This window comes from Pan paniscus, chromosome 5 (genome assembly GCF_029289425.2).
Source record: "Pan paniscus chromosome 5, NHGRI_mPanPan1-v2.0_pri, whole genome shotgun sequence".
NCBI classification, from domain to species: domain Eukaryota; kingdom Metazoa; phylum Chordata; class Mammalia; order Primates; family Hominidae; genus Pan; species Pan paniscus.
The window spans coordinates 178,980,423-179,004,043 of NC_073254.2; the positions used below are offsets into that span (position 1 = coordinate 178,980,423).

The window sequence follows — 23,621 nt, forward strand, 5'->3', positions numbered from 1 at the left end:
TGAGCCACCACGCCTGGCCTTTTTTTTTATATGTATATTTTAAGATGGAGTCTTGCTCTGTCTGTGCACCCAGGCTGGAGTACAAATGATGTGATCTCGGCTCACTGCAACCTCTGCCTCCCAGGTTCAAGCAGTTCCTCTGCCTCAGCCTCCCAAGTAGCTGGGATTACAGGCACCCACCATCACACCTTGCTAATTTTTGTATTTTTAGTAGAGACGGGGTTTCACCATGTTGGCCAGGCTGGTCTTGAACTCCTGACCTCAAGTGATCCTCCTGCCCTGGTCTCCCAAAATGTTGGGATTACGGGCATGAGCCACTGCTCCTGGTCCTTTTTTTTTTTTTTTTTTTTTTTTTTTTTAACAGAGTCTTGCTCTGCCACCCAGGCTGGAGTGCAGTGGCATGATCTTGGCTCACTGCAACCTCTGTCTCCCATGCTCAAGCGATTCTGCTGCCTTAGCCTCCTGAGTAGCCGGGACTATAGGCATGCGCCATCAGGCCTGGGTAATGTTTGTATTTTTAGTACAGATGGGATTTCACTATGCTGGCCAAGCTGGTCTCGAACGCCTGACCTCAGGTGATCCACCTGCCTCAGCCTCCCAAAGCGCTGGGACTACAGGCATGAGCCACCATGCCTGGCCATTTTTTTCTTCCTTTGATGTAAATTTTCCTTTCTTTATGTAGATCTGAGTTTCTGACCTATATAGTTTCCCTTTTTTCGAAAAACGTACCTTAGCATACCTTGTAAGGCAGTTTCCTGGCAACAAATTCCCCCAGTTTTTGTTTATCTGAGAAAGTCTTTATTTCCCCTTTTTTTGAAGGGTAATTTCACTGGATACAGAATTCTAGGTTGGTGAGTTTTTGCTTTTTTCTTTTTAAAATATTTCATTCCACTGTCGTCTTGCTTACATTGTTTCTGATGAGAAGTCTAATATAATTCTTACCTCTCTTCTGCACAAACAAGGTATTTTTATTCTGCTTTCTTTCTAGATATCCTCTTAGTCTTTGGTTTTCTGCAGTTTGAATGTGATGTGCCTAGCTAGAGATTTTTTGGTGTTTATCCTGCTTGGTGTTCTCTGATCTTCCTGGAGCCGTGTTTAGATGTCATTAATTTTGGAAAATTCCTAGTGATTATTACTTTGAATATTTCTTTTGCTTATTTCTTTCTTCTTCTGCTATTCCCATTAAATGCATATTAGACCTTTTATAATTGTCCCACAGTAAGTGATACTCTGTTTGAGCATTTCCTTCCTTTCTTCCTTCCTTTTCTCCCTCCCTCTCTCCCTTCCTCCCTCCCTCCCTCCTTCCTTCCTTTTTCTTTCTTTCTTTTTTTAATTTTTGAGACAGAGTCCCGCTCTGTCGCCCAGGCTGGAGTGCAGTGGTGCGATCTCAGCTCACTGGCTCACTGCAACCTCCACCTGCCAGGTTCAAGCGATTCTCCTGCCTCAGCCTCCTGGGTAGCTGGGATTACAGGTGCCTGCCACCATGCCCGGCTAATTTTTGTATCTTTAGTAGAGATGGGGTTTCACCATGTTGGCCAAGCTGGTCTCGAACTCCTGAACTCAGTTGATCTGCCTGCCTCAGCCTCCCAAAGTGCTGGGATTATAGGTGTGAGCCATGGCCCCTGGCCCTGTTTGAACACTTTCATTCTCTTTTTTTTTTTTTCTCATGTTTCAGTTTGGGAAGTTTCTGTTGACGTATCTCACAGCACACTGAATCTTTCTTCAGGCACATATAACCTACTGATGATACCGTAAAGGCATTTTTCATTTCTCTCACAATGTTTTTAATTTCTAGGATTTTCTTTTGATTCATTCTTTTAGTTTCCATCTTTCTCATTATTTCCCTTCTATTCTTGCATGTCATCTGCCTTTTCCCTTATATCCTCATTATTTTAAATTCCCTACCTGATAATTCCAAAGTTTGTGCCACATCTGAGTCAGAGTCTAATGCATAGTTTGTTCTTCAGACTATTTTTCTTGTATGTTAGCATCCTTGTAATTTTTTGTTCAAAGTCAGACACGATGTATCAGGCAATAGGAACTGAGATGATTAGGCTTTCAATGTGAGGATTTACGTTAATTTGGCCAGGAGCAGACCTGTGTTTAACGTTTGCTGTACCTGTAGTGCCAGATGCTTCCTCTACTTTCCTTTTTCTTTTTTTTTGAGATGGAGTCTCGCTCTGTCGCCCAGGCTGGAGTGCAGCCGCGCGATCTCTGCTCACTGCAAGCTCCGCCTCCTGGGTTCATGCCATTCTCCTGTCTCAGCCTCCCAAGTAGCTGGGACTACAGGCGCTCGCCACCACGCCCTGCTAATTTTTTGTATTTTCAGTAGAGACGGGGTTTCACCATGTTAGCCAGGATGGTTTCTAACTCCTGACCTCGTGATCTGCCCACCTTGGCCTTCCAAAGTGCTGGGATTACAGGCATGAGCCACCGCGCCTGGCCTAGTTTCCTTTTTCTTGTCTTTGGGTTACCCTAAAACCTCCTTCTTCAATGGAGTCTGTGCTTTACACCTCTCTCAGTTGCAATCCTGTTTGCTGTTGTTACACAGGAACCCTGTTGATGTGATAATTTGAGGGAGAGGAGGTGCTCTCTAACCATCTGATTAAATCTCAGATTTTTAATGGCTCTGAAACCTCTAAAGGTGGACTGTGACCTTCAGAAGCTGTTCTTAGCTTTTTTTTCTCTTCCTTTACCTGATACAGGAAGGCTAGAGGGGCTGGAGTTGGTTAATTGCCATTCCTCCAAATGAGATAAGACTCAGGTAAAATAGTTTCCCTTAGAAGGCAGGCCTTTGTTATAGAGAACTGAGTGTTTTTCAACATGTTTACTTTCCCCCTGGATGTATTTTTAAATGGTTACTTTTCCTTTTCCCCTGCCTGAAACCCTGGTGAGGCTTCTGGAAATAAAGCCCATGAAAGTGTGGGGCCCCTCTAAGACTAGGCCCTCAGGACAGCTTAACCAGAAGTTCTGTTGTTTACGTTTAAATATTAGCTAGTTATCTTTCTCTTATGATTTTGATTTTGTAACCGCCCAAGGGGTTCACATTGCCTGCTGCCTAGACAGAGCTGATTGATCAAGACAGGGGAATTGCAATAGAGAATGAGTAATTCATGCAGAGCCGACTGTGCGGGAGACCAGAGTTTTATTGTTACTCCAATCAGTCTCCCCCAGCATTCTGGGAGCAGAGTTTCTAAGGACAGCTTGGTGGATGGGGGAAGCCAGTGAGCCGGGGGTGCTGATTGGTCAGGGATAAAATCACAGGGAGTCAAAGCTGTCTTCTTGCTCTGAGTCAGTTCCTTGGTGGGAACCACAAGATCAGATGAGCCAGTTAATCCATCTGGGTGGCGTCAGCTGATCCGTCAAGTGCAGGGTCTGCAAATATCTCAAGCACTGATCTTAGGAGCAGTTTAGGGAGGGTCAGAATCTTGTAGCCTCCAGCCACATGACTCCTAAACCATAATTTCTAATCTTGTGGCTAATGTTAGTCCTACAAAGGCAGTCTAGTCCCCAGGCAAGAAGGAGGTCTGCTTTGGGAAAGGGCTGTTATAGTCTTTGTTTTAAACTATAAACTAAACTTCTCCAAAAGTTGGTTTGGCTTATGCCCAGGAATGAACAAGGACAACTTGGAGGTTAGAAGCAAGATGGAGTCGGTTAAATTAGATCTCTTTCACTGTCTCGGTCATAATTTTGCAAAGGTGGTTTCAATCTCCACTGTGATTGTAGAACTTTTTTTTTTTTTTTTTTGAGATGGAGTCTCGCTCTGTCACCCAGGCTGGAGTGCAGTGGCGCAATCTCGGCTCACTGCAAGCTCTGCCTCCCAGGTTCATGCCATTCTTCTGCCTCAGCCTCCCGAGTAGCTGGGACTACAGGCACCTGCCACCACGCCCGGCTAATTTTTTGTATTTTTAGTAGAGACGGGGTTTCACCATGTTAGCCTGGATGGTCTCGATCTCCTGACCTTGTGATCTGCCCGCCTCAGCCTCCCAAAGTGCTGGGATTACAGGCGTGAGCCACCGCGCCCAGCCAGAACATATTTTGTATGATTTCAGTTCATATTCTCTATGACTTCAATTCAGTATTTTGTGTGATTTCAGTTCAGTCATACAAACATATTTTGTATGATTTCGGTTTGTATTTTCAAAATACAAAATCATATTTTGTTTAATTTCAATGCATCTTTTCAATGTATCAAGGGAGGATCGCGTCTCACACGTCTGTGTGCGTGTGAAGAGACCACCAAACAGGCTTTGTGTGAGCAACAAGGCTGTTTATTTCACCTGGGTGCAGGTGGGCTGAGTCCGAAAAGAGAGTTAGCAAAGGGTGGTGGGATTATCATTGGTTCTTACAGGTTTTGGGATAGGCGGTGGAGTTAGGAGCAATGTTTTGCGGGCAGGGGTGGATTTCACAAAGTACATTCTCAAGGGTGGGGAGAATTACAAAGAACCTTCTTAAGGGTGGGGGAGATTACAAAGTACATTGATCAGTTAGGGTGGGGCAGAAACAAATCACAATGGTGGAATGTCATCAGTTAAGGCTATTTTCACTTCTTTTGTGGATCTTCAGTTGCTTCAGGCCATCTGGATGTATATATGCAGGTCACAAGGGATATGATGGCTTAGGTTGGGCTCAGGGGCCTGACATTCCTGTCTTCTTTTATTAATAAGAAAAGCAAAACAAAATAGTGAAGTGTTGAGGCGGTGAAAATTTTTGGGGGTGGTATGGAGAGATAATGGGCGATGTTTGTCAGGGCTGCTTCGAGTGGGATTAGGGGTGGCGTGGGAACCTACAGTGGGAGAGATTCAACTGAAGAAAGATTTTGGGATAAGGGGTGACATTGTGGGGTTGTTAAAAGGAGCATTTGTCATATAGAATTGTTGGTGATGGCCTGGATGCGGTTTTGTATGAAATGAGAAGCTAAACGAAAGACACAAGGTCCAAATAAGAGAAGGAGAAAAACAGGTATTAAAGGACTAAGAATTGGGAGTACCCAGGACATCCAATTACAGAGTGTCCAAGAGGGTTCAGTGTAATTATTTGCTTGGTTGGCGAGTTTTTGGGCTGTATCCTTGAGTTTTTTTTTATGTTGTCATATACCAGGCCAGACTGATTTAGGTAAAAACAACACTCTTCATTTAAAAATATACAGAGTCCTCCTTTTTCAGCAGTGAGTAAATAGAGGCCTTGGAGGTTCTGAGGACAACTGCAGCTAAAGAGTCAACCTGTGCTTGGAGAACAGATGAAGTTTGTGATATATCTGTAATGCTAGCAGAGAAGTCATTAGAGAGGCTGTGGAATGTTGTGGCAGTGGTTGAGATGCCTGCTATTCCAGTTCCAAGTGCAATAGTGGAGGCAGAAAGTCCTAGACCCACAAGCAAAGGGATTAGTGGGATGACTCTTTCTTGTCGTGTTGATGTCATGAGGGGGGACAGGCAGTAGTTTGTTCCCATCTGCAAACTGAATTTTGGGGGTAAGGAAGACTAGAGTGCATGTGCCTGTCCAGTTGGGAGGTAGGCACATGTAGGTGGAAGAGCCACATAAAAAGAAGAGACGTTGTGTCAGGCAGAACTGGAAATGTAAAGTGAAAAGGTGAGAGGGTGTACTGAAAGAGGAATCCTGCACCCCAAATCCTAGAGATCCAACAAGGGCAGCCGCCGTTAGAGGTTGTAATGGGGATTGATGGTGCGACTGCGTAAAGGGAGGGGTTCGGTTTTCATGGTGTATGAGAAAGCGCATAGTGTCTACAAGTAACCTTTCACTGCTATTCATGAGGCTGGGTATAAGCAAGCAAGAGGAGGGGCTAGGAAGAGATTCAGACGAACAGGGGGAGGGTAGCCCAGGATGGAGTGAGATGCAGGATATGTGTCTTCCTAAACAATAGTGACTGCCAATGTTTTTTAGTTTGTCAGTAATGGGCTTATCAGTAATGTGAAGTTGGAATGCTCCCATCTGTTTGGTTATGTGTGTGGCTGGGTTCTGGAGATAAAGAGTAAAGGAACATTTGGACAGAAGAAGGTTGCCTAAAGGGATTCCAGCAGGCTGTTGTCGGGAGAAGCATAAAGGAGTGGCAACAGGGATGGTTGTTTGTGTGGTCAGGGGTCCAAATATGGGGTGGGGGTGGAATTGACATGAGGAGAAAGGTGCCGTAAGTAGATGCGGAGAAGTGTGGCAGCTTGTTGGTGTGAAATGTCTGGGGAGTTCTCACCAAATCTGTCTAGAAAGTAAAGAATTTCCTCAGGCAGGTATAGATGAGGGCTATTAAAGGAGGTTCTGAGGTGCAGGGAGACGGGACAGGTAGCCAAGTTGGCCTGTAGAGCGGGGATGGCTGTGTAAAAGCAGGAAGAGGCCGGGCGCGGTAGCTCACGCCTGGAATCCCAGCACTTTGGGAGGCTGAGGCGGGCGGATCACGAGGTTAGGAGATCGAGACCATCCTGGCTAACACGGTGAAACCCCGTCTCTACTAAAAATACAAAAAATTGGCCGGGCGTGGTAGCAGGCACCTGTAGTCCCAGCTACTTGGGAGGCTGAGGCAGGAGAATGGCATGAACCCGGGAGGCGGAGCTTGCAGGGAGCCAAGATTGCTGCCACTGCACTCCAGCCTGGGCGACAGAGTGAGACTCTGCTTCAAAAAAAAAAAAAAAAAAAAAAGGAAGAAAGGGAAACGCATAGCCCACAATTCTTTGCTAGAGGAGGATTGAAGGCAGTGAGGAGAGAGTGGGTGAGTTTGATAGTGTGCTGGAGATGCTGGAGGTAACTAGGGAGGGCTAGAGAGTGGCATAAGAATGGGAATGAGAATAAGAGGGAGTATAAAAGCAAAGAATAGAACTTCATCAGGGTGGAAGTATTGGAGTGTGCCCTGCCACCAAAGATCATCTACCTGCTCCAAGAGGGAGTCAAGAGTGGTGGTTTGGGGATAGCACCAGGAGATAACAGCTGTGATGGCTTGGAGAAACAGTGTAAACCGGCAGTGTAAACAAGAGCAGGTCATTTATGAGTAGTTGAGAATACAGTAGGGATGACAAGTTTTTGGGGCACAGTCCAAATAGTGGGGGTGACTGCACAAAGCCCTATTGCAAAGAGTAGGGTAAGGATGGATAGGCCTAATAGAATGAAGGGATGTATTAGGCTCATAAGGGTTATTATTGTTCTTCAGAAATGTGAGTGAGTTTAAGGGAAGTAGGGGAGAGTACTTGTGACTTCCAGGAGGAAGAGGATATATCAGGCTGTCTGGCTGACAGACACAGCTTTATTCTGGAATGGTGAACCCAATGGGGAGGGTCCTGCAGGCGGATGGTGGTTGGGGTACTATAGATGACTAAGTAGGGTCCAGTCCATCGAGGTTGTAGAGTTTGAGGGGTCAGATTCTTAACAAGAACTGATCATCCAGCTAGGGTGTCTTCATATGGCTGGGAATCTGGAGTAGGCAAGAGAAGATTAGCAGCCTGGTGAGTTTCCTGTCTAGCCTGCTGGAGGACTGGAAGATAGTCACCTAGAGGGCTGGTGTCTGGGACGAGGTTGGGGCTGAGTAAGAAAGTGCGTCCATATAAAAGTTCAAATGGACTGTACCCTGTAGCATCTTGAGAACAGGCTCTAATTCTGAGAAGGGCAAGAGATAAAAGTACTGTCCAGTCCTTTTTAAGTTGGAGGCTAAGCTTAGTGAGGCATGTCTTTAAAAGACCATTAGTCTGTTCTACCTTTCCTGAAGATTGGGGATGGTAAGGGGTATGAAGGTTCCACTGAATACCAAGAGCCTGAGAAACTGCTTGGGTGATTTGACTAATAAAGGCTGGTCCGTTATCGGACTGTATAGAGGTGGGAAGGCCAAACCGAGGAATTATGTCTGACAAAAGGGAAGAAATGACCGCTGTGGCCTTCTCAGATCCTGTGGGAAAGGCCTCTACCCATCCAGTGAAAGTGTCTACCCAGACCAAGAGGTATTTTAGTTTCCTGACTTGGGGCATGTGAGTAAAGTCAATTTGCCAGTCCTGGGCAGGGCAAATCCTCGAGCTTGACGTGTAGGGAAGGGAGGGGTCTGAACAACCCCTGAGGGGTAGTTGAGTAGCAGATGGAACACTGAGAAGTGATTTCCTTGAGGATAGATTTCCACGATGGAAAGGAAATGAGAGGTTCTAAGAGGCAGGCTAGTGGCTTGTAACCTACATGGAAGAGGTTATGAAATGACGACAGAATAGAATGGGCCTGTGAGGCTGGAAGGAGATATTTTTCTTGGTTGAAGAACCATTCGCCTTGTGTGGGAAGAGATTGATAGGTGGAAACTTCAGTAGGAGAGTAAATAGGAGTGACCAATGAGAAGGAGAAAAACTGGCCATGAGGGACAGAAATTGGAATGCTAGCTGCTTCTTTAGCTGCCTTATCAGCATAAGTATTGCCCTGAGCAATGGGATCTGATGCCTTTTGATGGTCCTTGCAGTGTATGACTCCAGTTTCCTTTGGAAGTAAAGCGGCCTTGAGAAGAGTTTTTATTAAAGAGGCATTAATGATGGAGGACCCTTGCATAGTAAAGAAACCTCTTTCAGCCCATATAACAGCATGGTGGTGCAGGATATGGAAGGCATATTTAGAGTCAGTATAAATATTGTCACGTAATTCCTTTGCAAGAGTGAGGGCTCAAGTTAAGGCAATGAGTTCGGCTTGCTGAGAGATAGTGGAGGGGCAGAGCGGTAGCCTCAATGATAGATGTGGAAGATACTATAGCATAGCCTGCCTTTGCTGGTGAGTGGCAATTAGGCCTGGTGGAACTGCCATTAATAAACCAAATGTGATCAGGGTGAGGAACAGGAAAGAAGGAAATATGGGGAAATGGGGTGAATGTCAGGTGGATCAGAGAGATATAGTCATGGGGGTCAGGTGTGGTATCAAGAATAACATGGGAGGCCGGATTGAAGTCTGGGCTAGGAGCAATGGTAACTGTGGGAGACTCAACAAAGAGTGAGTATAGCTGAAGGAGCCAGGGAGCAGAAAGTATACGTGTCAGGTGTAAGGAAGAAAATAGATTTTGGAAGTTATGAGAACTGTAGAGAGTGAGTTGAGCATAGTTTGTGATTTTGAGGGCCTCTAAAAGTATTAGGGTGGTGGCGGCCGCTGCACGGAGACATGATGGCCAGCCTAAAACAATAAGATCAAGTTGTTTGGACAAAAAGGCTACGGGGTGGGTCCCGGCTCTTGTGTAAGAATTCTGGCCACACAGCCCTGTACTTTGGCTGTGTGTAATGAAAGGGTTGGGATGAGTTAGGGAGAGCTAGTGCAGGAGCAGCTTTTAGGGCTCTTTTTTAAGGAATGGAAAGGGGAGTGGGGAAAGGATTTAGGATTTATGGGGTCAGCCAGGTTTATCTAGAACAGAAGGGGTTGTGGAGGGAGGTACTGAGGATAGGAGAGTATATGGGTTTGGCACCATGGGATGGATAGGCAAGACAATTTCATTGATAAGGCGCAGATCCTGAACTAACCTGTAAGACTTGTCTGGTTTTTGAACAGGTAAAATGGGAGAATTGTAAAGAGAGCTTATAGGTTGTAGAAGCCCATGCTGTAGGAGGCGAGTGATAACAGGTTTAATCCCCTTAAAGCCCGCTGTGGGATGGGATACTGGCATTGAGTGGGGTAAGGGTGATTAGGTTTTAATGGGATAGTAATGGGCGTGTGATCAGTTGCCAGGGAGGGAGTGGAGGTATCCCATACTTGTGGGTTAAGGTTGGGGGATACGAGAGGAAGACATGAAGGAGGCTTTGGGTTGGGAAGAAGGGTGGCAATGAGATATGGCTGTAGTCCAGGAATAATCAGGGAAGCAGATAATTTGGTTAAAATGTCTTGGCCTAATAAGGGAACTGGGCAGGTGGGGATAACTGAAAAAAGAGTGCATAAAAGAATGTTGTCCAAGTTGGCACCAGAGTGGGGGAATTTTAAGAGGTTTTGAAGCTTCGCCGTCAATACCCACAACAGTTGTGGGGGCAAGGGAAACAGGCCCTTGAAAAGAAGATAATGTGGAGTGGGTAGCCCCCATATTGATTAAACAGGGGACGGACGTACTCTCTTCTGTAAGTGTTACCCGAGGCTTGGCGTCTGGGATGGTCCAGGGGGCTTCCGAGGCAATTGGGCAGCGTCAGTCTTCAGCTGCTAAGCCGAGGAGATCTGGGAAGGAGTCGGCCAAGGAACACTGGGTTTGGGCTCCAGGGGCTTTAGGAGTGGCAGTGATGTGAGTCGGACAGTCCGACCTCCAGTGGGGGCCCGCACAGACAGGGCATGGCTTAGGAGGAATCCCAGGCTGTGGGCATTCTGAGGCCCAGTGGCCAGGCTTTTGGCATTTGAAGCAAGGTCCACGAGGATGTTTTGAAGAACCCCTGGGAGCTGTGGCTTGGATGTTCTGAAGTTCTTGTATGCTGGAGACGTGGTTGTGGGTTGTCTTACAGAGGGGGCAAGTAGCTGTAACTCAGAAATGTGTTGCTGTCTGGCTACCTCCTCTCTATTATTGTGCACCTTGAAGGTGAGGTTGATTAATTCCTGTTGTGGGATTTGAGGGCCGGGTTCCAATTTTTGAAGCTTTTTTCTCATGTCAGGAGCTGACTGGGTGATAAAATACATATTAAGAATAAGGCAGCCTTCTGGCCCCTCTGGGTCTAGGGCGGTAAAACGTCTAAGGGTTGCTGCTAAGCAGGCCGTGAACTGGGTTGGGTTTTTGTCTTTACCTCGGGTAGTTTCTTTAAGTTTGTCATAATTAACAGCTTTGTAAGCTGCCTTTTTAAGCCCTTCAACTAGGCAGGAAACCATGTAATCTTGCCTAGCTGTACCTGGGGAATCTGCCTGATAGTTCCACTGGGGATCCTCTCGGGGAACTGCTCTGATGCCTTCCTGGAGGTCTGGCTCATGAAGCCAGCGGTTATCAGCATGAGACTGGGCTAGAGAAAAACTTTCCCGTTCATCTGGGGAGGGGTAGAAATTAGGATGACACTTAAATCACTCCAGGTTAACTTGTAGGACAGAGTTAGATATCAGAATTCCTGTGTATATTTAGTGGGGTCTGATGAGAAAGAGCCTAAATGCTGGCTGATTTGGGATAGGTCTGATAGAGAAAAAGGCATATGTACCCTGACTATGCCTTCAGCTCCAGCCACGTCTCTAAGAGGAAATTGTTGGGCAGGTAGGGGAGAGCTGGTCACAGAACGAAACTGTAAACTAGACCGGGTGTGGGGAGGGGAGGTAATAGAAGGGTTATAGGGTGGGGGAGCAGAGGCTGAAGAAGAGTTGGAGCCTGATTCAGCCTGGCGGGGAGCGACCTGAGGAGGAGCAGTCTGGGGAGGAGGTGAGAGGTCAGATGGCTCAGTAGAAAAGAAAGATTCACAAGACTCAGTGATGCTTGGGGTTGAGACTTAAGGGATAGGCGGGAGGGAAAGAAGGAGGATTTGGGACGAGTCGCACTGGAAACAGACACTAGAGAGGGAACGAAGTGTGAGAAATGCCTGGATGTAAGGCACCTCAGATCATTTGCCCATTTTTCGACAAAAATTAGGTCTCGGATGGAGAAATCAAAAGTGCCATTTTCTGGCCATTTAGAACCATTATCGAGTTTGTATTGGGGCCAAGCGGTATTGCAGAAGAAAATAGGACGCTTAGATTTTAGGTCAGGTGAGAGTTGAAGAGGTTTTAAGTTCTTGAAAACACAGGCTAAGGGAGAAGAAGGAGGAATGGAGGGTGGAAGGTTGCCCATAGTGAAGGAGGCAAGTTTAAAGAGAAGTATAGAGGCTGGGCGCGGTGGCTCACACCTGTAATCCCAGCACTTTGGGAGGCTGAGGCGGGCGGATCCTGAGGTCAGGAGATTGAGACCATCCTGGCTAACACAGTGAAACCCCGTCTCTACTAAAAATACAAAATAAAAATTAGTCAGGCATGGTGGCGGGCGCCTGTAGTCCCAGCTACTCGGGAGGCTGAGGCAGGAGAATGGCGTGAACCCGGGAGGCGGAGCTTGCAGTGAGCTGAGATGGAGCCACTGCACTCCAGCCTGAGCCACAGAGTGAGACTGCGTCTCAAAAAAAAAAGAGAGAAGGGTGGGAAGGGTAGAGACACGGAGAAGCGGGGTGGGGAGCAGCCCTGGGCTGCAATGTGGGTGAGCAGCCAAAGCAGGCATCCCTTCAGTTGACTTGCCACCAAGGGAATGTGGGTGAATGACCAAGGCAGGCATCCCTGCGGTGATCAGACACCAGTGGAATGTGGGTGAATAATCAGGCAGGCGTCCCCACAATGATTAAACACCAAGGGAAGGCTGTCTTCCCGAGTCTGTGACTGGCACCAGAGTTTTCGGTCCACCGATAAAATGTGTCTCCTTTGTCTCTACTAGAGGAGAAAAAGAACTGGAATTGGAAGGACAGGGGGATTGAAGGGTAGTGAGAGAGGCTGGAGAAGAGAGTGAAAAGACCGCTTACCCAATTTGAAATTGGTGAGATGTTCCTTGGGCTGGTTGGTCTGAGGACCTGAGGTCATAGGTGGATCTCTTCACGGAGTGAAGGTGAGGACAAGGGACTGGTCTCCTGAAGGAGTCCCTCTGACCCAGGTCTTTGGCACCAAATGTCTCACGCATTCGTGTGAAGAGACCACCAAACAGGCTTTGTGTGAGCAACAAGGCTGTTTATTTCACCTGGGTGCAGGCGGGCTGAGTCTGAAAAGAGAGTCTGCAAAGGGTGGGGGGATTATCATTAGTTCTTATAGGTTTTGGGAGTTAGGAGCAATGTTTTGCGGGCAGGGGGTGGATCTCACAAAGAACATTCTCAAGGGTGGGGAGAATTACAAAGAACCTTCTTAAGGGTCGGGAAGATTATAAAGAACCTTCTTAAGGGTGGAGGAGATTACAAAGTACATTGATCAGTTAGGGTGGGGCAGAAACAAATCACAATTTTGGAATGTCATCAGTTAAGGCTATTTTCACCTCTTTTGTGGATCTTCAGTTGCTTCAGGCCATCTGGATGTATATGTGTAGGTGGCAGGGGATATGATGGCTTAGCTTGGGCTCAGAGGCCTGACAGGTGGGTGCAGTGGCTCATGCCTATAATCCCAGCAGTTTGGGAGGCCGAGGCGGTCAGATCACCTGAGGTCTGGAGTTCGAGACCAGCCTGGTCAACGTGGCAAAACCCTGTCTCTACTAAAAATGCAAAAAATAGCTGGGTGTAGTGGCACGCACCTGTAGTCCCAGCCAGTAAGGAGGCTGAGGCAGGAGAATTGCTTGAACCTGGGAGGCGGAGGTTGTAGTGAGCTGAGATCGTGCCACTGCACACCAGACTGGGTGACAGAGTGAAACTCCGTCTCAAAAAAGAAAAAAAAAAAAAAAAATTGGCCGGGCGCAGTGACTCACAACTGTAATCCTAGCACTTTGGGAGGCCGAGGCGAGTGGATCACAAGGTGAGAAGATCGAGACCATCCTGGCCAACATGGTGAAATTCCATCTCTACTAAAAATACAAAAATTAGCTGGGCATGGTGGCTATGGTCTCTTTTGGTAAATACCAAATTTAGGAAGCATGTATTAGGTGAAATATTCTACAAATATCAATAGATTAATTGGTTATGATATTTTTAGTTCTGTATCTTTGCTGATTTTCTGTTCTATTGATTACTGAGAGGAGTGTTAAGCTCTCCACTTATAATTGTGGATTTATCCATTTCTCATTTCAGTTTTATCAGTTTGTCTTCAGATTTTTTATTTTTATTTTTATTTAAGTTTTTGCTGTGTCACTCAGGCTGGAGTGCAGTGGTGTGATCACGACTCACTGTAGCCCTGACCTCTGGGGCTCAAGCCATCCTCTTACCTCAGCTTCCTGAGTAGCTGGGACCACAGGTGTGTGCCACCATGCCTGGCTAATTTTTTTTATTATTTGTAGAGACAGAGTCTCACTATGCTGCCCAGGTTGGTCTCGAACTCCTAGGCTCAAGCAATCCTCCTGCCTTGGCCTCCTAAATTGCTGGATTACAGTTGTGAGCCACTGTCCCCGGCCTTCTTCAGATGTTTTGAAGCTCTGTTAAGTGCACACACATTTAGGATGGCTTTGTCATCTTGGTGACCCTTTTATCATTTGCATGAACAGTGAAGGGTGTGGCATTTTACCCTGCTTGTAAGCTAATAAGTCAGTCTGCCAGTTTCATAGATGCTAACAAAAGACATAGATTGCGGGAACAATGACACAGGACCTTATCACCTACAAGAGCAGTGGCCATGGTAGTCACATCTGCATCAGCTCCTTGAGCTTCATTTTCAAAAGGATGATGTGAAAGGGACCAGATGGCACCTGCACATGTCAGAGGTTGCACTGTGGGACCTTGGGAGAGGATCTATGAGGTTAGGAATCCACATCTTTAAGAATGGGAGATGGGCCGGGCGCAGTGGCTCACGCCTGTAATCCCAGCACTTTGGGAGTCCAAGGTGGGTGGATTACGAGGTCAGGAGTTCAAGATCATCCTGGCCAACAGGGTGAAACCCCGTCTCTACTAAAAAATACAAAAAATTAGCCAGGTGTGGTGGCGCATGCCTGTAGTCCTAGCTACTCAGGAGGCTGAGGCAGGAGAATCGCTTGAACCTGGGAGGCGGAGGTTGCAGTGACCCAAGATCATGCCACTACTGTACTCCAGCCTAGTGACAGAGCAAGACCCCGTCTCAAAAAAAAAAGGGAGCTGAGCCTTCCTGAGTTTTGCCGCAAAGGGAGAAGTTGTCTTTATTATGCTGGATGGAAAACAAACCTGCCCTTCGCTCCAGAGAGAGGCCTATTTCTATTTCCAGTGCTGTTGACTATATAGATATCCTTGAAAAGATACTCTAGATCCAAGGCAGTCATTGCCTCTGCTCATAAAACATTTAGAAATGTGAGAACTTTTGGAGAATATCTTTCAACAATAACATCTCTCTTTATCACTGGTCATTTCTTTTGCTCTGAAGTCTCCTTTGTCTGATATTAACATAGCTACTCCACTTTCTCTTGGTTAGTGTTTGTATGACATGTCTGTTTCCATCCTATTTTATTTATTTATTTATTTATTTATTTATTTATTTATTTATTTATTTATTTTGAGACGGAGTCTCGCTCTGTCGCCAAGGCTGGAGTGCAGTGGCGCGGTCTCAGCTCACTGCAACCTCTGCCTCCCAGGTTCATGCCATTCTCCTGCCTCAGCCTCCCGAGTAGCTGGGACTACAGGTGTCCGCCGCCACATCCAGCTAATTTTGTTTTTGTATTTTTAGTAGAGACGGGGTTTCACCGTGTTAGCCAGGATGGTCTGGATCTCCTGACCTCGTGATATGCCCGCCTCGGCCTTCCAAAGTGCTGAGATACCAGGCGTGAGCCACCGCGCCCAGCCTCCATCCTTTTATTTTTAAACTCCCTGTATAATTATATTTAAGGTGGATTGTGTGTGTATTGTTTGGTTTTGTAGACAGCATATAGTTCGGTACTTTTTTTTTTAATTTACTCTGAAAATCTCTTTCACTTGGTATGTTTAGATCAGGGTCAGCAAACTATGTGGGTCGAATCTGGCCAGCTGCCTGTCTTGTAAATAAAGTTTTATTAAAACATAGCCATGCTCATTTATCTATTTTCTTTTTTGAGACGGAGTCTCACTTTGTTGCCCAGGCTGGAGTGCAGTGGCTCGATCTCGGCTCACTACACCCTCCGCCTCCCGGATTCAGGTGATTATCCTGCCTCAGCCTCCTAAGTAGCTGGAATTACAGGTGCCCACCACCATGCCTGGCTAATTTTTGTATTTTTAGTAGAGATGGGGTTTGACCATGTTGGCCAGGCTGGTCTTGGACTACTGACCTCAAGTGATCGGCCTGCCTCGGCCTCCCAAAGTGTTGGGATTACAGACACCATGCCCGGCTCATTTATGTATTTTCTGTGGCTACTTTTCTGCTCCAAAAGCAGAGTTGTGTGGTTGCAACAGAGACCATATGGCTGACAAGTTCAAAAATATTTACTACCTGGACTTTTACTGACCCCTGGTTTATATCATTTACGTTGAATGTAGTTATTGATAGGTTTGGATTCAGATTTTTATTTCCTTTTCAGATTTTTATTTTATTTCTTTTCTGTTTATTTCCTCTAGTCTTTATTTCTTTATTATCCCTTTCCTGCTGTGGTTTAGATTATTTGAACATTTTTAGTTTTCCATCTGAATTGAACTCTAGAGTTTTTAGTTATATCTCTTTGTATGTGTGTTTTAGTGGTTGCTCTAGAGATTACAATGTACATACTTAACATTTCCCAGTCTAATTAGAATTAGTATTTTGTCATGTCAAGTGGAATGTAGAAACCTTATCACCACGTAGATCTTTTTATTCTTCCTCCTTTGTGTTTGAATATCTCTATTCATTTAGGGCTTTCATTTCTCTCAGAAATGTTTTGCAATGTTTAGCATAGGGATTGGGCACATTTTTTTCTTAGGTTTTTTTTTTTAGGTATTATATTTTGTTCCTAGATATTTATATGTTTGATATTATACATGGTATTAAAATTTTTTTCATTTAAAAAATTTTTTGAGGCCAGGCATTATGGATCATGCCTGTAATCCCAGCACTTTGGGAGGCCGAGGCAGGTGGATCATCTGAAGTCAGGAGTTCGAGACTAGCCTGGCCAACATGGTGAAACCCCTTCTCTACTGAAAATACAAAAATTAGCCGGGCGTGGTGGTGGGCACCTGTAATCCCAGCTACTTGGGAGGCTGAGGCAGGAGAATCGCTTGAACTCGGGAGGCGGAGGTTGCAGTGAGCTAAGATCGTGCCATTGCACTCTAGCCTGGATGACAAGAGCAAAACTATGTCTCAAAAAAAATTCTTTTTGTTGACATATGGTAATATTATTGATGTTTGTATACTGACCTTGTAGCCTATGACTTTGCTGAATATATTTATTAATTCTAATTGTGGTTTATTTTATATTTTCTAAGTTTGTAGTCACGTTATTTACAAATAAATATACTTCTTCCTGTCCAATCTTTATACCTTTCTTTTGTACAGGAGGAAAAATTGCTTCCTTCTTCATTTCTAGGTTCTGTGGCTGGTCTAAGAATTAATTATTATTATTATTTTTTGAGATGGAGTCTCGCTCTGTCGCCCAGGCTGGAGTGCAGTGGCAGCAATCTCGGCTCACTGCAAGGTCCGCCTCCCGGGTTCACGCCATTCTCCTTCCTCAGCCTCCCGAATAGCTGGGACTACAGGCGCCCGCCACCATGCCCGGCTAATTTTTTTTTCTGTATTTTTAGTAGAGACAGGGTTTCACCATGTTGGCCAGGATGGTCTCGATCTCCTGACCTCGTGATCTGCCTGCCTCGGCCTCCCAAAGTGCTGGGATTACAGGTGTGAGCCACCGTGCCCGGCCTCCTGTTTTTTTTTTTTTGTTTGTTTGTTTTTGAGACGGAGTTTCACTCTCGTTGCCCAGTCTGGAGTGCAATGGCGCTATCCCAGCTCACCGCAACCTCCACCTCCCAGGTTCAAGCGATTCTCCTGCCTCAGCCTCCCCACTAGCTGGGATTACAGGCATGCGCCACCACGCCCGGCTAATTTTGTATTTTTAGTAGAGACGAGGTTTCTCCATGTTGGTCAGGCTGGCCTCAAACTCCCGACCTCAGGTGATCCGCCTGCCTCGGCTTCCCAAAGTGCTGGGATTATAGGTATGAGCCACTGTGCCCCGCAATTTTTTTTTTTTTCTTAATGGATAAGAGGTTTTTTTTCTCCTATTAACATCAATGTAATTCCTGTGTGTGTGTGTATGAGAGAGAGAGAGAGAGAAAGGGAGACAGAGTGCCAAGGTCTTGCTCTGTCACCCAGGATGGAGTCCAGTGGCACGATCTCAGCTCACTGCAACCTCTGCCTCCTGGGCTCAAGTGATCCTCCCAACTCAGCCGCCTGTGTAGCTGGGACTACAGGCGTATGCCTAATTAATTTTTATATTTTTAGTAGAGACAAGGTTTTGCCATATTGTCCAGGCTGGTCTCGAACTCCTAGGCTCAAGTAATCTGCCCACCTCGGCCTCCCAAGGTGCTGGGATTACAGGCATGAGCCACCACACCCAGCCTGGTTCCTCCCCTTTTAAACCATATAAAGTAACTTCTGGGTGTTGCCATGCCATTTGTAAACTGTCATGGTGCCAGTGAGAGTGTCTTTTAGCATGCTAGTGCATTATAATTAATGTATAACAAGCACTGAGAGCAACTAGAGGTTTTGCACAGTTTCTTTACGGCATCCTCAGAAAACAAGTCCTGCTGACCTCATACCTTAGGAATGCCATCTCTGCATTTCCAAAGGCATCAGTGTAGTCTTTTGTAGGCTGCAGTCTTTTGTAGGCAAGGGGTAGGCAGATGCTCCTAAACTATAAATGCCTGTGTGCGTATTAAAAACAGATACTTCTTTGGTGAGACTACTGAAAAAACAGTGCTCTTTGATCTGGACTGTTGTAGACCTTCTCTTACCTAATACGCTCCACCTGGGGAGATATATTCCTTCATCTGTTTTTTGTTAAAGGCTTTTAACAACTTTTAGTAAAACTACCCAATATATGCATGGAAGAAACCTGCAATTTCACCCCTAAATACATAAAAATAAATTTTTTAAAAAAGTTATTGAGGCCAGGTGTGGTAGCTCACGCCTGTAATTGTAGCACTTTGGGAGGCCAAGACAGGAGAATTGCTTGAGCCCAGGAGCTTGAGAGCAGCTTGGGCAACATGATGAGACCCCCGTCTCTACAAAAAAAAAAAAAAAAATTAGCCAGGCATGGTGGCACGTGTCTGTGGTCCTAGCTACTCAGGAGGCTAAGGTGGGAGGATCACTTGAGCCCAGGAGGTCAAGGCTGCAGTGAGCTGTGATCATGTCACTGCATTCCAGCTTGAGTGAAAGAGCAAGACCCCCATCTCAAAAACAAAACAAAAAACTTTTGGTAATGAACTATAAACGACCCTAATAGGAAAAACACATTAAGTCATTACCAGCTTGTAACACCATTCTGTGACTTCATTGACACGTTATTGTGTATTTGTCACTTAGCTTTCTAATGACCCTGCACAATTTTGTTGGCAGAACAGGTGGAGAGGTATGAAGAACGAGGAACACTGCCCGGGGAGTTCCTTCCTCTGCAAAATAAGGGAGTGTGTACTGAATGACCGTTTCCAGCTCCAACATCCAGGATTTCAGCACTACCTGCAGAGTAGTGGGAGGAGAGATAGGTAAGAAGTTAAAAAGAGACCTGATGGAATATGTGGCATCCTGGTACTGCTGGGGTCCATCCCCACACCTCATGCTCATGAGAGGGAGACAAGCTTCTTGGAGCTCCTCCTCATCTACAGGGCTCTCCTCACAGGGCCTGGAAGTTCTGCCCCAGCCCTGTGGGGATTTCCTAGAGTCATCTGCCTCTCTTTAAAGCCTTGGCAGAGGGAGCCGGTGTGGGGAACGGGTGGTAACGTAGATGGCAATGCTTGTCAGAACATATTCGAGCCCTCTTCCACGCTCTGCAGCCCTTGGGCCTAGGGCTAGCATTATTCTCCCCTTTTATAGCCATCTGTTGATTTCACCTTGTCTCGCACTAAGCAATGGGCTTCTTGTGGGCAGGTGCTGTCTCTCACCCATCTTATTTCTCTCTGGCTCTTTCACGGGGCCTGCTGCATGGTAAGCGCTCAGTGTTCAGTGAGTGAATGGACAGGAGGGGGCAGGGAAGTGAATCAAATCTCCTCAGGTTGAGACATCAGCACCATCTGTGATCCTTTCCTCATTTGGACCTTCACAAGCAATTAGGCTCTAAAATCCAGTGAGTTTTTTTTTTTTTTTCTTTTTGACGGAGTCTTGCTGTTGCCCAGGTTAGAGTACAGTGGCGTGATCCCAGCTCACTGCAACTTCCACCTCCAAAGGTCAAGTGATTCTCCTGCCTCAGCCTCCCGAGGAGCTGTGATTACAGGCGCCCACCACCATGCCTGGCTCCTTTTTGTAGTTTTAGTAGAGATGGGGTTTCGTCATGTTGCCCAGGATGGTCTCGATCTCCTGACCTCAGGTGATCTGCCTGCCTCAGCCTCCCAAAGTGCTGGGATTACAGGCGTGAGCCACTGCGCCCGGTCCTAAAATCTGGTGATTTTTATTTCCCTGTGTCTGTTTCTACGGCTGCCTCCCTAAGTTCTTTCTCTGTTGGGTAGTGGGCTTCGGCCTAGCTTTCTCATCACCGCCACACCCTTCCTTACCCATCCTGTACAGACAGATAGATTTTTCTAATGTACATTTTCAGCATATCTCTGGGCTGCTCAGACCATTTCCTCAACTCGACATCTAAATTAATCAGCTCACTCTTCCATGTCTTAGCATCCTATCCGTCCTTCTAATAAATACATCCTGAGCTTCTGGGGAGGAGGTGTCATCTCAGATTCTCTGCCCAAGCCAGATGGTTTCAACATAGTCCTGCCTCTGAGCCCTTATGCAAGCCATCTCCCTGCCTGTCCCAACTACTTGCTTCTGTCCAGAGCTTGGTAAGCCCACTTCTCCCAGAGAAGCCTCCTGGGGTCATCCCAGGCCACTTCGAATTTTCTCTTTGGTAGCACTTGGTCACAGCAACCTTGGGCACCAAGCTGAGTATAGAATGGAGTCCAATCAATGTTGATATGGTTTTTAAATGGTGGCGACAGTCATGTGCCATCTGAAGCAGGAATAGGGAAAGAGAAGCAGTGACTAGCCTATACAAATTAGCCAGGCGTGGTGGCAGGCGCCTGTAATCCCAGCTACTCAGGAGGCTGAGGCAGGAGAATTGCTTGAACCTGGGAGGTGGCGGGTTGCAGTGAGGCGAGATTGAGCCACTGCACTCCAGCCTGGGTGACACAGCAAGACTCCATCTCAGAAAAAAAAAACACTCTGGGAGGCCAAGGCAGGTGGATCACGAGGTCAGGAGTTCAAGACCAACCTGGCCAACATGGTGAAACCCCATCGCTACTAAAAATACAAAAATTAGCCGGGCGCAGTGGCGGGCGCCTGTAATCCCAGCTACTCGGGAAGCTGAGGCAGAGAATTGCATGAACCCGGGAGGCGGAGGCCGCAATGAGCTGAGATCACGTCACTGCACTGTAGCCTAGGCAGCAGAGCCAGACTCCGACTGAAAAAAAAAAAGAGTCTACAGAGCCTTTCTTGGAAACTGTTGTGGAAAGAGAAGAGCAGCATGAAAAGCCGAGGCCCTGACAGCCTGATGTCCCGCTCCCTCCTTCACAGCTCTGTGCCCAGGGCCTGCCTGATGTGCAGTGCTGCAGAGAATCCAGCACACTCTGCTCATGTATGTGCCCGGGCATGTTTTCGTTCTTGGCTACCTCTTTAGTCATTTGTTATGTGTTATGAAGAAATAAACTCCCAGCAAAATAATGTCTTTTGCACAGTCTTAAAGTGATCCGTTACCTAAGATCATCATAGATGACTGTGAATTGGGTTGACCTGAAATCACCTAAGACCAGGGCAGGTTGACCAAAGACGAAGATGGAACATGGTATGTTGGGAACTGTTGAGTACTGTGCCCTTCTTACTAGGGCATGTAGTTTAAGTACTGTGAAACTCAAAACATTTTATTTTTCTTATTGCAAAAGTAATACAGAATTGTTCCAAAGCATTTAGAAAATACAGACAAGCAAAAATAAAAACCTGCCATAATTCCACCATATTCTAGAGTATATCTTTTATTCTTATTTATTTATTTATTTATTTGAGACGGAGTTTCATTTTTGTCACCCAGGCTGGAGTGCAATGGCATGATCTCGGCTCACTGCAACCTCCACCTCCTGGGCTCAAGCGATTCTCCTGCCTCAGCCTCCCGAGTAGCTGGGATTACAGGCACCTGCCACCATGCCCGGCTAATTTTTTGTATTTTTTTTAAGTAGAGATGGGGGTTTCGCCATGTTGGCCAGGCTGGTCTCCAACTCCTGACCTCAGGTAATCCAACCGCCTCAAAAAAAAAAAAAAAATTCAGTGTTATTATTGATAAGTAGGGATTTACTCCTACCATTTTGTTATTTGTTTTCTGGTTGTTTTGCCATCTTCTCTTCCTTCTTTCCTTCCTGTCTTTCTTTTAGTGCAGGTGATTTTCTCTGGTGATGTGCTTCATTTTTTTGCTTTTTACTTTTTGTATATCCATTGTATGTTTTTTGATTTGAAGTTACCATGAGGCTTGCAAATACTATCTTATAACCCATTATTTTAAACTGATGACAACACTTACTGCATAAACAAACATGCAAATAAATACTAATATAAACTCTACAGTTTAGGCTGGGCACGGTGGCTCACGCCTGTAATCCCAGCACTTTGGGAGGCTGAGGTGGGTGGATCACGAGGTCAGGAGTTCAAGACCATCCTGGCCAACATGGTGAAACTTCGTCTCTACTAAAAATACAAAAATTAGCCAGGTGTGGTGGCATGTGCCTGTAATCCCAGCTACTCAGGAGGCTGAGGCTGGAGAATTGCTTGAACCTGGGAGGTGGAGGTTGCAGTGAGCCGAGATCATGCCACTGCATTCCAGCCTGGGTGACAGAGCGAGACTCCATCTCAAAAAAAAAAAAAGAAAAACTCTACAGTTTAACTTCATCCCCCTGCTTTTTTTTTTTTTTTTTTTTTGAGACAGAGTCTTGCACTGTTGCCCAGGCTGGTGTGCGGTGCTGCGATCTTGGCTTGCTGCAACTTCTGCCTTCTGGGTTCAAATGATTCTCCTGCCTCAGCCTCCTGAGTAACTAGGATTACAGGTGCCCGCCACCATACCTGGCTACTTTTTGTATTTTTAGTAGAGATGCGGTTTCACCATGTTGTCCAGGCTGGTCTCGAACTCCTGACCTCGAGATCTGCCTGCCTCGGCCTCCCAAAGTGCTGGGATTACAGGCGTGAGCCCCCATGCCTGGCCATCCCCCTGCTTTTTAACTTTTTGTTATTTTCCTTTCTGGCTTATTGTACTGTCTATGCCTTGAAAAGTTGTAGTTATTTTTGATTGGTTCATCATTTAGTCTTTCTACTTAAGATGAGTAGTTTATGCATCACAATTGCAGCGTTATATTATTCTGTGTTTTTCTATGTGCCTACCATTCCCAGTGAGTTTTGTACCTTCAGATGATTCCTTTTGCTCATTAATGTCTTTTTTGATTGAAGAAATCCCTTTAGCATTTGTTACAGGACAAGTATGGTGTTGATGTAATCCCTCAGCTTTTGTTTGTCTGTGAATGTCTTTACTTCTCCTTCATGCTCGAAGGATATTTTCACTGGATATACTATTATAAAATTTTTTCCTGGCCAGGTGCGGCGGCTCACGCCTGTAATCCCAGCACTTTGGGAGGCGGAGGCGGGCAGATCACGAGGTCAGGAGATCGAGACCATCCTGGCTAACATGGCGAAACCCCGTCTCTACTAAAAAAAATACAAAAAAAAATTAGCCGGGCGTGGTGGCGGGTGTCTGTAGTCCCAGCTACTCGGGAGGCTGAGGCAGGAGAATGGTGTGAACCTGGGAGGCGGAGCTGGCAGTGAGCCGAGATCGCACCACTACACTCCAGCCTGGGCAACACAGTGAGACTCCATCTCAAAAAAAAAAAAATTTTTTTTCCTTTAGCACTTTAAATATGTCATGCCATTCTCCCCTGACCTATAGTGTT

The 23,621-nt window shown here is 46.1% G+C and overlaps 1 protein-coding gene across 1 annotated transcript in view; it reads right to left on the reverse strand.

Moving 5' to 3' along the window:
• Positions 1 to 12,658: 12,658 nt before the first annotated feature.
• RSPH3 (radial spoke head 3) overlaps positions 12,659 to 23,621 on the reverse strand; it is a 112,215-nt gene continuing 101,252 nt past the window's right edge. The window contains exon 9 of the transcript XR_008625811.2: positions 12,659 to 12,677. The gene's annotated coding sequence lies outside the window, so the exon portion shown is untranslated. The remainder of the gene's footprint in view (positions 12,678 to 23,621) is intronic.